A 13,203-nucleotide genomic window follows, 5' to 3' on the forward strand; every position below is an offset into this window, starting at 1 on the left:
ATGTATGAATAAAATTCTTCAAAGATTTGTGTTATATTTTTTTGTCCTATATTGTTATTCAAAGTGTTAAACATCATATGATTGTTATAGAAACTGGAAACACCTGATTTTTCCACTGGAAAGACAAAGGATGCTTGATAACAATGGTTCCATGTGCTGGATGGTTGATTTTATAAGCCAGAGAATGCATTTAATTAGATAAAAATTTGTTATATTATCAATGAAGAGGAGAGACCTATATTTTAAGTTATATTTACAATGTTGAGGAGACACCAATGTTCTCTGTTATATTAACAATGTTGAGGAGAGACCAGTGTTCTCTGTTATATTTACAATGTTGAGCAGACACCAGTGTTCTCGGTTATATTTACAATGTTGAAGAGAGACCAATGTTCTCTGTTATATTAACAATGTTGAGGAGAGACCAATGTTCTCTGTTATATTTACAATGTTGAGGAGAGACCAATGTTCTCTGTTATATTTACAATGTTGAGGAGAGACCAATGTTCTCTGTTATATTTACAATGTTGAGGAGAGACCAATGTTCTCTGTTATATTTACAATGTTGAGGAGAGACCAATGTTCTCTGTTATATTTACAATGTTGAGGAGAGACCAATGTTCTCTGTTATATTTACAATGTTGAGGAGAGACCAATGTTCTCTGTTATATTTACAATGTTGAGGAGAGACCAATGTTCTCGGTTATATTTACAATGTTGAGGAGAGACCAATGTTCTCTGTTATATTTACAATGTTGAGGAGAGACCAATGTTCTCGGTTATATTTACAATGTTGAGGAGAGACCAATGTTCTCGGTTATATTTACAATGTTGAGGAGAGACCAATGTTCTCTGTTATATTTACAATGTTGAGGAGAGACCAATGTTCTCGGTTATATTTACAATGTTGAGGAGAGACCAATGTTCTCTGTTATATTTACAATGTTGAGGAGAGACCAATGTTCTCTGTTATATTTACAATGTTGAGGAGAGACCAATGTTCTCTGTTATATTTACAATGTTGAGGAGAGACCAATGTTTGTGATATATTCTGAAGTAGAACAGCCAATGTCTTCAAATCAAATTTTTATGTAGGATGACAAAAATCATCACAAATTAATGTCTTGATGAATTGTTAAGTTTCCATAGACCTCTTTTGTCTGCCACAATTCTATAGTCAGAACATACCATCAGAAATGACTGGATATATCATTCGACAGAGTACTTTAGAACTGGTATGTAAATCTGAAGGTTTAACACACTAATGAACTGGAGATCCATAAGATGATGTATGTTCGAGGGTGACAATTATCTTTTTCCTTTGACAGTGTACATTAGAACTGATATATAATACTAATTGTGCAAGGGAGAAAACTCTAAGTACACTTGTGAAGAATTAATATATATCCTTTGAAACAGTACATTAGAACTATTATGTAAATCTGAAGGTTAGACTTAAGATATATGAGATGATGTATGTTCAAGGGAGACAAGTCGTGGTACACTTGCGTAAGATTTTCCATGTGCAGGCATCCTATTAGGATGATGTCTTTTAATGGCTCTCTAATAGATAAGGAAAGCTCAATTTTGCTTTAAATCCTTTATTCAATCAACAAGTACGGTTCTAAAATGTTATAAATCAGAAGCTATCTGGAAGACAATGCCCAAACTGTTTATATCTTGTCTGATCTTTCTTCTTTCTTCTGAAGTTTCTCCCCAAGAGAAATGGGTGAAAAAAGTTTCAAGATAGCTTCCAAATTAACGGAGCGTAACCTACGCATGTAGTGTGTTGGATCTATCTACAAATCAACGAATCATCACAATCAACATGAGCATTTCCATACTAGCAATTTATTTACAGTTCAAAGTTACTCTGATCCCAGCCTGGATAGCCATTCATACTTTTAATGACACAAGTATTTACTTTTGTACTGTAGTTTTATTTGTATCTCTTCACAGGAAAAACAGAGAAAAAACAATTGATAGAAGGATATATGTCTCTTCCTTCAGAAGTTATCAGTGTTCCAAATATGAGAATCCTGAATAAAACCTATCAAATATTGTCTTACAGCTGAACTAGAATCAAAAGTATTTCAATATTTAAACAGTGTGAAGGATAGTGAGGCTGGGATATAGAGTCTACAGACAGATAATGTCCTGTTATCACTACATAAGTGACATAAACACACAATAAGTACACATTGACCTGACAAACATACAACACACCGAAACCTGTCTTAAACAACACCCGTCCAGCTGGTCATTATAGGCACTGTGTCATATTACACAGATTCTTAATTACTGCTGATTGTGTCATGGACTGAAAATTAGTGTGGATCGGACAGTGATGTACGGACAGATGACCTTTAGAGAGACGGAGAGATGTCAGCTAGGACAGGCTCTGATGTAGCTATACAATCTGTCAGGTTTTAGAATCTACACAGCATCTTTTGTTTTTACATTAAAAACTGAAATTTCAATAATCAATAAGCAGAACATAATTATGTCCTGCAAGAATATAGAATATATGAGATTCTGGTGTTCCAATTCAAACTAAACAGAATGAAAAAGTCAACTCTGATCCTGCATTGTAGTGCTAGCATGCATGTTTGTCATGGCAGTGGGGTACTGTCTGTACTGGTAATCCTGTATATGTTTGCTATGACAGCCAGACCTGATACAGGTTGTGACAGATTGACCAGGTACAGGTCATTCCAGGTCATGACAGACAGACCAGGTACAGGTTGTCCCAGTCATGACAGCCAGACCAGGTACATGTCGTCCCAGTCATGACCGCCAGACCAGGTACAGGTCATTACAGGTCATGACAACCAGACCTGATACAGGTTGTGACAAATTGACCAGGTACAGGTTGTCCCAGTCATGACAGCCAGACCAGGTACATGTTGTCCCAGTCATGACCGCCAGACCAGGTACAGGTCATTACAGGTCATGACAGCCAGACCTGATACAGGTTGTGACAGATTGACCAGGTACAGGTCATTCCAGGTCATGACAGCCAGAGCAGGTACAGGTCATTACAGGTCATGACAGCCAGACCAGGTAGAGGTCATTACAGGTCGTGACAGCCAGACCAGGTACATGTCCTCCCAGTCATGACAGCCAGACCAGGTACAGGTCATTCCAGGTCATGACAGCCAGACCAGGTACAGATTGTCCCAGTCATGACAGCCAGACCAGGTACATGTCCTCCCAGTCATGACAGCCAGACCAGGTACAGGTCATGGCAGTCAGACCAGGTACATGTCGTCCCAGTCATGACAGCTAGACCAGGTACAGGTCTCCTTTGCCATAACTGGTACAGGTCAGCCCTATCTACCAAGCCTTGATGGCCAGACTTTGTAGAGGTCCACTTCACCATGACAGTAAGACTTGGTATAAGTCTACTCAGACATGACACCCAGACCTGTTACAGTTCCACTCAATTATGACACCCAGACAAAGTCTGGTAGAGGTCCACCCAGTCATGCAGCCCAACTTGGACAATTAGCTTGAGTGTGTTGACCAGGCTATAATATCTTGGTATATCATCCCATGACAGACCTTACACTGATGTAAAGATTAAAGAATCCTTAATTGATGATGGTGCTGATAAAACACATCCCTCACAGCAATCAGTCATGGCCAAGGAAAAAAGAGGAGCATGTATGTCAGTTCACAGTCTCTTCAGACTGGACAGAGTGCTTCATTTGTCTTTTATAGTACCAGTCTATACAACAAGACATAGTGTAAATACAATATAGGAGAGTAACTTCTAGGCAGTGTGATGTAATACATCACCATACAGTGTAATACAACAATTTACATTGTTATACCACAACATATCTATGTAATATTACAACATATTTAGTATATATTGTAATACACTGTAACATGTTCACTTATTGTAATACCATAACATTTGTAACGTAACAAAACTATTAAGTAGGAATACAACAGAAATGATATTCTGTAAAACAATTGGAATATTATGCTCATCATGAATAAAAAAATTGATACAAACAAAATAAAAAGAAATAATAACTTATTTCACACCAACAATAACAAGAAAATAAATTATACAACAATAATGTATCAACTCGTTAACACTTGTCAGAGAGATCAGGGTCAACATGACCTATTTCAATATTCTGGAATGATGAATCATGGGAACTGCTGTGACAAAACGATATGATTGGGGATTGGCCACAGGGGCCTTGTGGAAATATTGTAGCATGCATTTGAGGAGACTGAGTAATATATACAGATATTTGTGAGGAGTTTCCGAAGTACAACTCAACATAGAAGAAATATTGGTCTAGTTTGATTAAATAAGACAATTTTGTCACTAACCTTAGATTTATTGACATAAGGGCAGACAACCCTGCATGATAAATAGATGTTTGACCCCTGGTCACAACCTGACTATATATGTGAGGTCACTGGAATGTACTAATGATTGTATTTAATTGATCACTATGTATCACCTTGTCATACCTTGCTGTAAAAGCTGAATACACTGCACTATAACATGTTCAAACAACATCATACATGTATCAATAATCAGTTTCCAGGAAAAATTAAAGCTGAGTAAAAACGCATGAAATGTAATTTGCATATTTGTTATTTGTTAGTAGAGTTGTGTTAATAAACAAAAGATAGCGAGTAAACCAGTAATTGGAGTGTTTATAGATTGTTAGATATACAAGGTAGGGGCCAAGAATTGCCTCATAGATCATACAAAAGTAGTGGACAGTCAATCCTAGCAAGGAGCTCTGGCTGGACCCAGTAGTCCTAAGTAGGAATCTAGAATCACCAAGTAAGGGTATAATGTAGTCCCATAGGTCATCCTAAGTAGGGTAGTGACCGGTAGTGACTCCTTAGGTTCATCACACAGGTACAGTATAGATTGTCTTCACTAGTGTAATAGGGGTATACTGTAGCCATACCTAACATGGCCCCTTGGTCCCTATGTACTGTAACATGGCCCCTTGGTCCCTATGTATTGTTACATGGCCCCTTCATCCCTATTTACTACAACATAGCCCCTTGGCCTTTATGTACTGTAAAATGACCACATGGTACCTATGTACTGTAACACCGCCCCTTGGCTCTTAAGCACTGTAAAATGACCCATTGGTCCCTATGTATAGTAACATGGCCCCTTTGCCCCTATGTACTATAACATGGCCCCTTGGTCCCAAGGCTCCTATGTACTGTAACATGGCTCCTTGGTCCTTATGTACTGTAAAATGACCCATTGGTCCCTATGTGCTGTTACATGGCCCCTTGGTCCCTTTGTACTGTAACATGACCCCTTGGCCCTTATGTACTGTAAAATGACCCCTTGGTCCCTATGTACCATTACATGGCCCCTTGGCCCTTATGTACTGTAAAATGACCCATTGGTCCCTATGTACTGTAACATGGCCCCTTTGCCCCTATGTACTATAACATGGCCCCTTGGTCCCAAGGCTCCTATGTACTGTAACATGGCTCCTTGGTCCTTATGTACTGTAAAATGACCCATTGGTCCCTGTGTGCTGTTACATGGCCCCTTGGTCCCTTTGTACTGTAACATGACCCCTTGGCCCTTATGTACTGTAAAATGACCCCTTAGTCCCTATGTACTGTAACATGGCCCTTTGGCCCTTATGTACTGTAAAATGACCCCTTGGTCCCTTTGCGCTGTTACATGACCCCTTGGCTTCTCTGTACATTTGGATATAGAGGTATATATATATATATATATATATATATATATATAAACTAAATGGATTGTTTCAATTATAAACACAGATTCAAGAAAATATACAGGTGGCCTACTTCATTACGATTCTACAACTAGGAAATGATGTCAAATGGCAAAAACATGGCATACCCTGAAATCAGAATGTATGGCTATATTTTCTTGTTTAAAATATAAACAAAATTGAACTGATGAAGGATTTCCTGTATAGAGACAGAAATGAGACTACATGATACATACCAAATAGGAGACAAATTATTCCATTGATCAACTGGTGCAAAAATGCCTCTTGAAATATGATTAAATAATAGATAATTGCATATTTAATAAAACTGATGAGTCACATTCACTCCTACAATACATATACCCATCAGTTACAGCGGGAGTTCCTATAAACCCCTAGTTCTAATCTAACCTACAACAGATATAACTGAGTTTTCCTTGCTGAAGAGATTGCCAGCCTGTCTAACATTACACTGAAGTACAGACTTAGATATACCTAAGACTATGACAGAAGCTAACCAGTTGCCTTTACATCAATGTGCATTTGAACCCCTTATCATGATAAGTCATCAAATAATCATCCAGGTTTCCATTTATCTTCTCATCTTCTAATATAGAAAATCTACCAGGTAAAATCCACTCCATTGCATGTTCTCCATCCTATTCCTAATGTGTGTCCCTCTATACCTTTAGGGTCATTATAGTGATAAGATAAATATGATGAAATGTTTCTGGTCAAACGATCTATTACTGTATTCAGTGAACATATCAGAAATGCTTTGAGAGAAACTCATTTTGAAAGTTGTTTACAAATTAATTAGGTCTGCCATCATTTATACAAATTCAATGATAAAGCATAAATGCTACATGATTCTTTTTTAGTTAAAAATACAAATGTACAATACAAAATCTAACAATTGTCTATATATCAAGAGATCATTTGGAATATCCTGCCCTTACACAACTGATCAAGCTGGCAGCTTCACATTTCACCAGAGATCACGTGAGAGGTTGCAAACATGCCACAGTTCACTGGGCAGGTTGCCAACATTCCACGGTTCACTAGAGAGGTTGCAAACACTCAACAGTTCATTAGAGAGGTTGTCAACATCTCACAATTCACTAATGAGTGTGTCACCATCCAACATCTCAGTGTGAGCCAACAATCTTCAGCTCACTGAAGATGTCAACAGTTTCCAATAGCTTTCTAGAGATGCTGGCAACATCCCACAGTTTACTAGAGATGTTATCATCATCCTGTAGTTCACTGGCCAACTTACGAATAGAACGACTGTCTTAGAGTGAAAATCCATCAGTCCACTTGCAGTGTGAGCGATTATTGCCTCAGGGTTTCTGTAGAGTAGGGAAACGCTATTTCCCCACAATTTACTTGATAATGAGGCAAAACCTCAACTATCATTAAACCTAGGACAATGGCCTGAGATGCTACAGCTCTGGGCATTGTCTTTAGCTCTTGCACAAGGCATTTGCTCACTTTGCTAGTTCATTAGCAAACTGGATACCTCAACTATGTAGACAAACTATACCTGTGTATTGCATATATAAATGATAAAATGTATGTATGTATATATATATTGTAATTAATCAAATAATTAAAACTAAAACCTCTAAACCGTCTTGTTCTTTAGCTAAGGAATATTGTTGCCACCAATAACACATTTCTGGTACCCTGAAATATATTTCATTTCCAATACATCAACAGAGAAACCACTTATTGAAGATAGAACAATGGAGAAAGGAGTTGAGGAATTGAACACTGGATAAAAGAGTTAATGAAGAATTGAACAGTCAATAAAGGGGATGACAAATCGAACAGTTAATAGAGGAGTTGAGAAATTGAACAGTTAATAGAGGAGTTGAGAAATTGAACAGTTAATAGAGGAGTTGAGAAATTGAACAGTTGATACAGAAGTTGAGGAATTGAACACTGGATAAAAGAGTTAATGAAGAATTGAACAGTCAATAAAGGGGATGACAAATCGAACAGTTAATAGAGGAGTTGAGAAATTGAACAGTTAATAGAGGAGTTGAGAAATTGAACAGTTAATAGAGGAGTTGAGAAATTGAACAGTTGATACAGAAGTTGAGGAATTGAACACTGTATACAGGAGTTGAGGAACTGAACAGTGTATTCAGGAGTTGAGAAATTGAACAGTGGATACAGGAGTTGAGAAATTGAACAGTTGATACAGAAGTTGAGGAATTGAACAGTGGATACAGAAGTTGAGGAATTGAATGGTGGATTCAGAAGTTGAGGAATTGAACGGTGGATACAGAAGTTGAGGAATTGAACAGTGGATACAGAAGTTGAGAAATTGAACAGTGTATACAGAGTTGAGAAGAAATTGAACAGTGGATACAGAAGTTGAGGAATTGAACAGTGTATACAGAAGTTGAGGAATTGAACAGTGTATACAGGAGTTGAGGAACTGAACAGTGTATTCAGAGTTGAGAAATTGAACAGTGGATACAGGAGTTGAGAAATTGAACAGTGGATACAGGAGTTGAGAAATTGAACAGTGTATACAGAAGTTGAGGAATTGAACAGTGGATACAGGAGCTGAGGAATTGAACAGTGGATACAGAAGTTGAGAAATTGAACAGTGTATACAGAAGTTGAGGAATTGAACAGTGGATACAGGAGCTGAGGAATTGAACAGTGGATACAGAAGTTGAGGAATTGAACAGTGGATACAGGAGTTGAGGAATTGAACAGTGGATACAGAAGTTGAGGAATGGAAAGGTCAATAATGGAGTTTAGGAACTAAACAGAGTATAAAGAAGTTGAGCAACAGTGGATACAGAAATTAAGGGAGTTGAGGAAATGAACAGCCGATACAGAAGAAGTTATTAAACAACAGAAATATCCCTTTAGTTATGGCAGATGTTTTACTCTTATTTTAATTTCTTTACTTCAATCTTTCAAATCTGTAACTGTTGGAAAAATGAAACACATCCAAGAATTATAACACAGTAAAAAAAAATTATCTCGCCTGACATATTGGTGACAACAACAGTACTGCCAAAAGAATTGCTGCCAGACCAAACAGCCCTAAATGTCTCGCGCTCACAACATTAATGCATAAGTCCTACAGGTCCGACAAACTGTGGCCACCTCCGTCTTGTCCTGAACGCTGCCAACATGCTAGAAAACAATGGCACTATGTATCAGTCAAGACCTATATTAGACAATATTATCGTCATTGTCAAACCTAAAGAAAGGATAGCAATGATAAGAACAAAAAATTTTAAATTCTCATCCTAATTCATAAATAAAACTTTTTAATAGCAATTTAAATTAACATCAGTTGTTTTCTTTAATATTTCAGTTTAAATACATCTTTTTTAATAACTCTCTATGACATTACTGAAAAATCATATATTTTCGTAGGACTCAATTTTGTGGTTTTATAAAATAATGCCCAATGAAATTGCACTTAGTTTTGTGGGTAAATCTTGCCAATAAAATCCACAAGAACTAGAAACCATGATGATACTGATCCATTCACCATTTATGTAAAGATGATTTGTGGATTATAAGTAACATGAGTTCAGTGAAACTAAAACCCCCACAAAAATGATTGATTTTACAGTACAGGAGTATATTGCATGCAATGTGTTGTCTACATGGACATCACAATATGGTGTGAAAAGTGGACAGGGCAGTGAACTGGTCACCTACAGCTCATGACAGGTCCAACTGACTGGTAACGGTACTGGTCACCTACATCTCATGACAGGTCTAACTGACCGGTAACAGTACAGGTCACCTACAGCTCACAACAGTTCTAACTGACCTGTAATAGTACACGTCACCTACAGCTCACAAAAGATCTAACTGACCTGTAACAGTACACGTCACCTACAGCTCATGACAGGTCTAACTGACCGGTAACAGTACAGGTCACCTACAGCTCATGACAGGTCTAACTGACCTGTAACAGTACAGATTATCAACAACCCACAACAAGTCCAACTGACCTGTAACAGTACAGGTCACCTACAGCTCACGTCAGGTCCAACTGACCGGTAACAGTACAGGTCACCTACAGCTCACAACAAGTCAAACTGACCTGTAACAGTACAGGTCACGTACAGCTCACAACAGGTCTAACTGACCGATAACAGTACAGGTCATCTACAGCTCACAACAGGTCTAACTGACTTGTAACAGTACAGGTCACCTACAGCTCACAACAGGTCTAACTGACCGGTAACAGTACAGGTCACCTACAGATCACAACAGGCCCAACTGACCAGTAACAGTATAGGTCACCACCAATCAACGACAGATCCAACTGATGACCTGTAACAGTTCAAGGTCACCTACAGCTCACAACAGGTCCAACTGACCGGTAACAGTACACGTCACCTACAGCTCACAACAGGTCCAACTACCCGGTAACAGTACAGGTCACCTATAGCTCACGTCAGGTCCAACTGACCGGTAACAGTGCAGGTCACCTACAGCTCACAACAGGTCTAACTGACCGGTAACAGTACAGGTCACCTACAGATCACAACAGGCCCAACTGACCAGTAACAGTATAGGTCACCACCAATCAACGACAGATCCAACTGATGACCTGTAACAGTTCAAGGTCACCTACAGCTCACAACAGGTCCAACTGACCGGTAACAGTACACGTCACCTACAGCTCACAACAGGTCCAACTACCCGGTAACAGTACAGGTCACCTATAGCTCACGTCAGGTCCAACTGACCGGTAACAGTGCAGGTCACCTACAGCTCACAACAGGTCCAACTGACCGGTTAACAGTACAGGTCACCTACAGCTCACGTCAGGTCCAACTGATCGGTAACAGTACAGGTCACCTACAGCTCACAACAGGTCCAACTGCCCAGTAACAGTACAGGTCACCTACAGCTCACGCCAGGTCCAACTAACCGGCAACAGTACAGGTCACCACCAATCAACGACAGTCCAACTGACTGGTAACAGTACAGGTCACCTACAGCTCACAACAGGTCCAACTGACCGGTAACAGTACAGGTCACCACCAATCAACGACAGTCCAACTGACTGGTAACAGTACAGGTCACCTACAGCTCACAACAGGTCCAACTGACCTGTAACAGTACACGTCACCTACAGCTCACAACAGGTCCAACTACCCGGTAACAGTACAGGTCACCTATAGCTCACGTCAGGTCCAACTGACCGGTAACAGTGCAGGTCACCTACAGCTCACAACAGGTCCAACTGACCGGTTAACAGTACAGGTCACCTACAGCTCACGTCAGGTCCAACTGACCGGTTAACAGTACAGGTCACCTACAGCTCACGCCAGGTCCAACTAACCGGCAACAGTACAGGTCACCACCAATCAACGACAGTCCAACTGACTGGTAACAGTACAGGTCACCTACAGCTCACAACAGGTCCAACTGACCGGTAACAGTACAGGTCACCACCAATCAACGACAGTCTAACTGACTGGTAACAGTACAGGTCACCTACAGCTCACAACAGGTCCAACTGACCAGTAACAGTACAGGTCACCTACAGATCACAACAGGTCCAACTAACCAGTAACAGTACAGGTCACCACCAATCAACGACAGTCCAACTGACTGGTAACAGTACACGTCACCTACAGCTCACAACAGGTCCAACTACCCGGTAACAGTACAGGTCACCTATAGCTCACGTCAGGTCCAACTGACCGGTAACAGTGCAGGTCACCTACAGCTCACAACAGGTCCAACTGACCGGTTAACAGTACAGGTCACCTACAGCTCACGTCAGGTCCAACTGATCGGTAACAGTACAGGTCACCTACAGCTCACGCCAGGTCCAACTAACCGGCAACAGTACAGGTCACCACCAATCAACGACAGTCCAACTGACTGGTAACAGTACAGGTCACCTACAGCTCACAACAGGTCCAACTGACCGGTAACAGTACAGGTCACCACCAATCAACGACAGTCCAACTGACTGGTAACAGTACAGGTCACCTACAGCTCACAACAGGTCCAACTGACCAGTAACAGTACAGGTCACCTACAGATCACAACAGGTCCAACTAACCAGTAACAGTACAGGTCACCACCAATCAACGACAGTCCAACTGACTGGTAACAGTACAGGTCACCTACAGCTCACAACAGGTCCAACTGACCGGTAACAGTACAGGTCACCTACAGCTCACGCCAGGTCCAACTAACCGGCAACAGTACAGGTCACCACCAATCAACGACAGTCCAACTGACCGGTAACAGTACAGGTCACCTACAGCTCACAACAGGTCCAACTGCCCGGTAACAGTACAGGTCACCTACAGCTCACGCCAGGTCCAACTAACCGGCAACAGTACAGGTCACCACCAATCAACGACAGTCCAACTGACTGGTAACAGTACAGGTCACTTACAGCTCACAACAGGTCCAACTGACCGGTAACAGTACAGGTCACCACCAATCAACGACAGTCCAACTGACTGGTAACAGTACAGGTCACCTACAGCTCACAACAGGTCCAACTGATCAGTAACAGTACAGGTCACCACCAATCAACGACAGTCCAACTGACTGGTAACAGTACAGGTCACCTACAGCTCACAACAGGTCCAACTGACCGGTAACAGTACAGGTCACCACCAATCAACGACAGTCCAACTGACTGGTAACAGTACAGGTCACCTACAGCTCACAACAGGTCCAACTGACCGGTAACAGTACAGGTCACCACCAATCAACGACAGTCCAACTGACTGGTAACAGTACAGGTCACCTACAGCTCACAACAGGTCCAACTGACCGGTAACAGTACAGGTCACCACCAATCAACGACAGTCCAACTGACTGGTAACAGTACAGGTCACCTACAGCTCACAACAGGTCCAACTGACCGGTAACAGTACAGGTCACCACCAATCAACGACAGTCCAACTGACTGGTAACAGTACAGGTCACCTACAGCTCACAACAGGTCCAACTGACTGGTAACAGTACAGGTCACCACCAATCAACGACAGTCCAACTGACTGGTAACAGTACAGGTCACCTACAGCTCACAACAGGTCCAACTGACCGGTAACAGTACAGGTCACCACCAATCAACGACAGTCCAACTGACTGGTAACAGTACAGGTCACCTACAGCTCACAACAGGTCCAACTGTAACACTCACTTGTTAATTCACTTTGAACATAAAGGAATCAAAACCAAATTTATTATAATAGATTAATAATCATAAAATCTACACATAATTAATTATTCTGACAATTGTTTTCAGTTAGATTTTGTTACAGAGTCTAACAACATCTTTTTTTCAATGAAAATTGATTTCACTCGTATGAATTGATATCCAACATGGCTGCATCGAGTACTCTTTTAAAAACACATATAACAAACTTAAAAACACATTCCAATGTTCTGCTGAAAGCCATTTGAATTTCCCGGT

Source organism: Ylistrum balloti, unplaced genomic scaffold (genome assembly GCF_031769215.1).
Source record: "Ylistrum balloti isolate Yb309-2 unplaced genomic scaffold, AGI_CSIRO_Ybal_v1 Utg371830, whole genome shotgun sequence".
Lineage (NCBI taxonomy): Eukaryota > Metazoa > Mollusca > Bivalvia > Pectinida > Pectinidae > Ylistrum > Ylistrum balloti.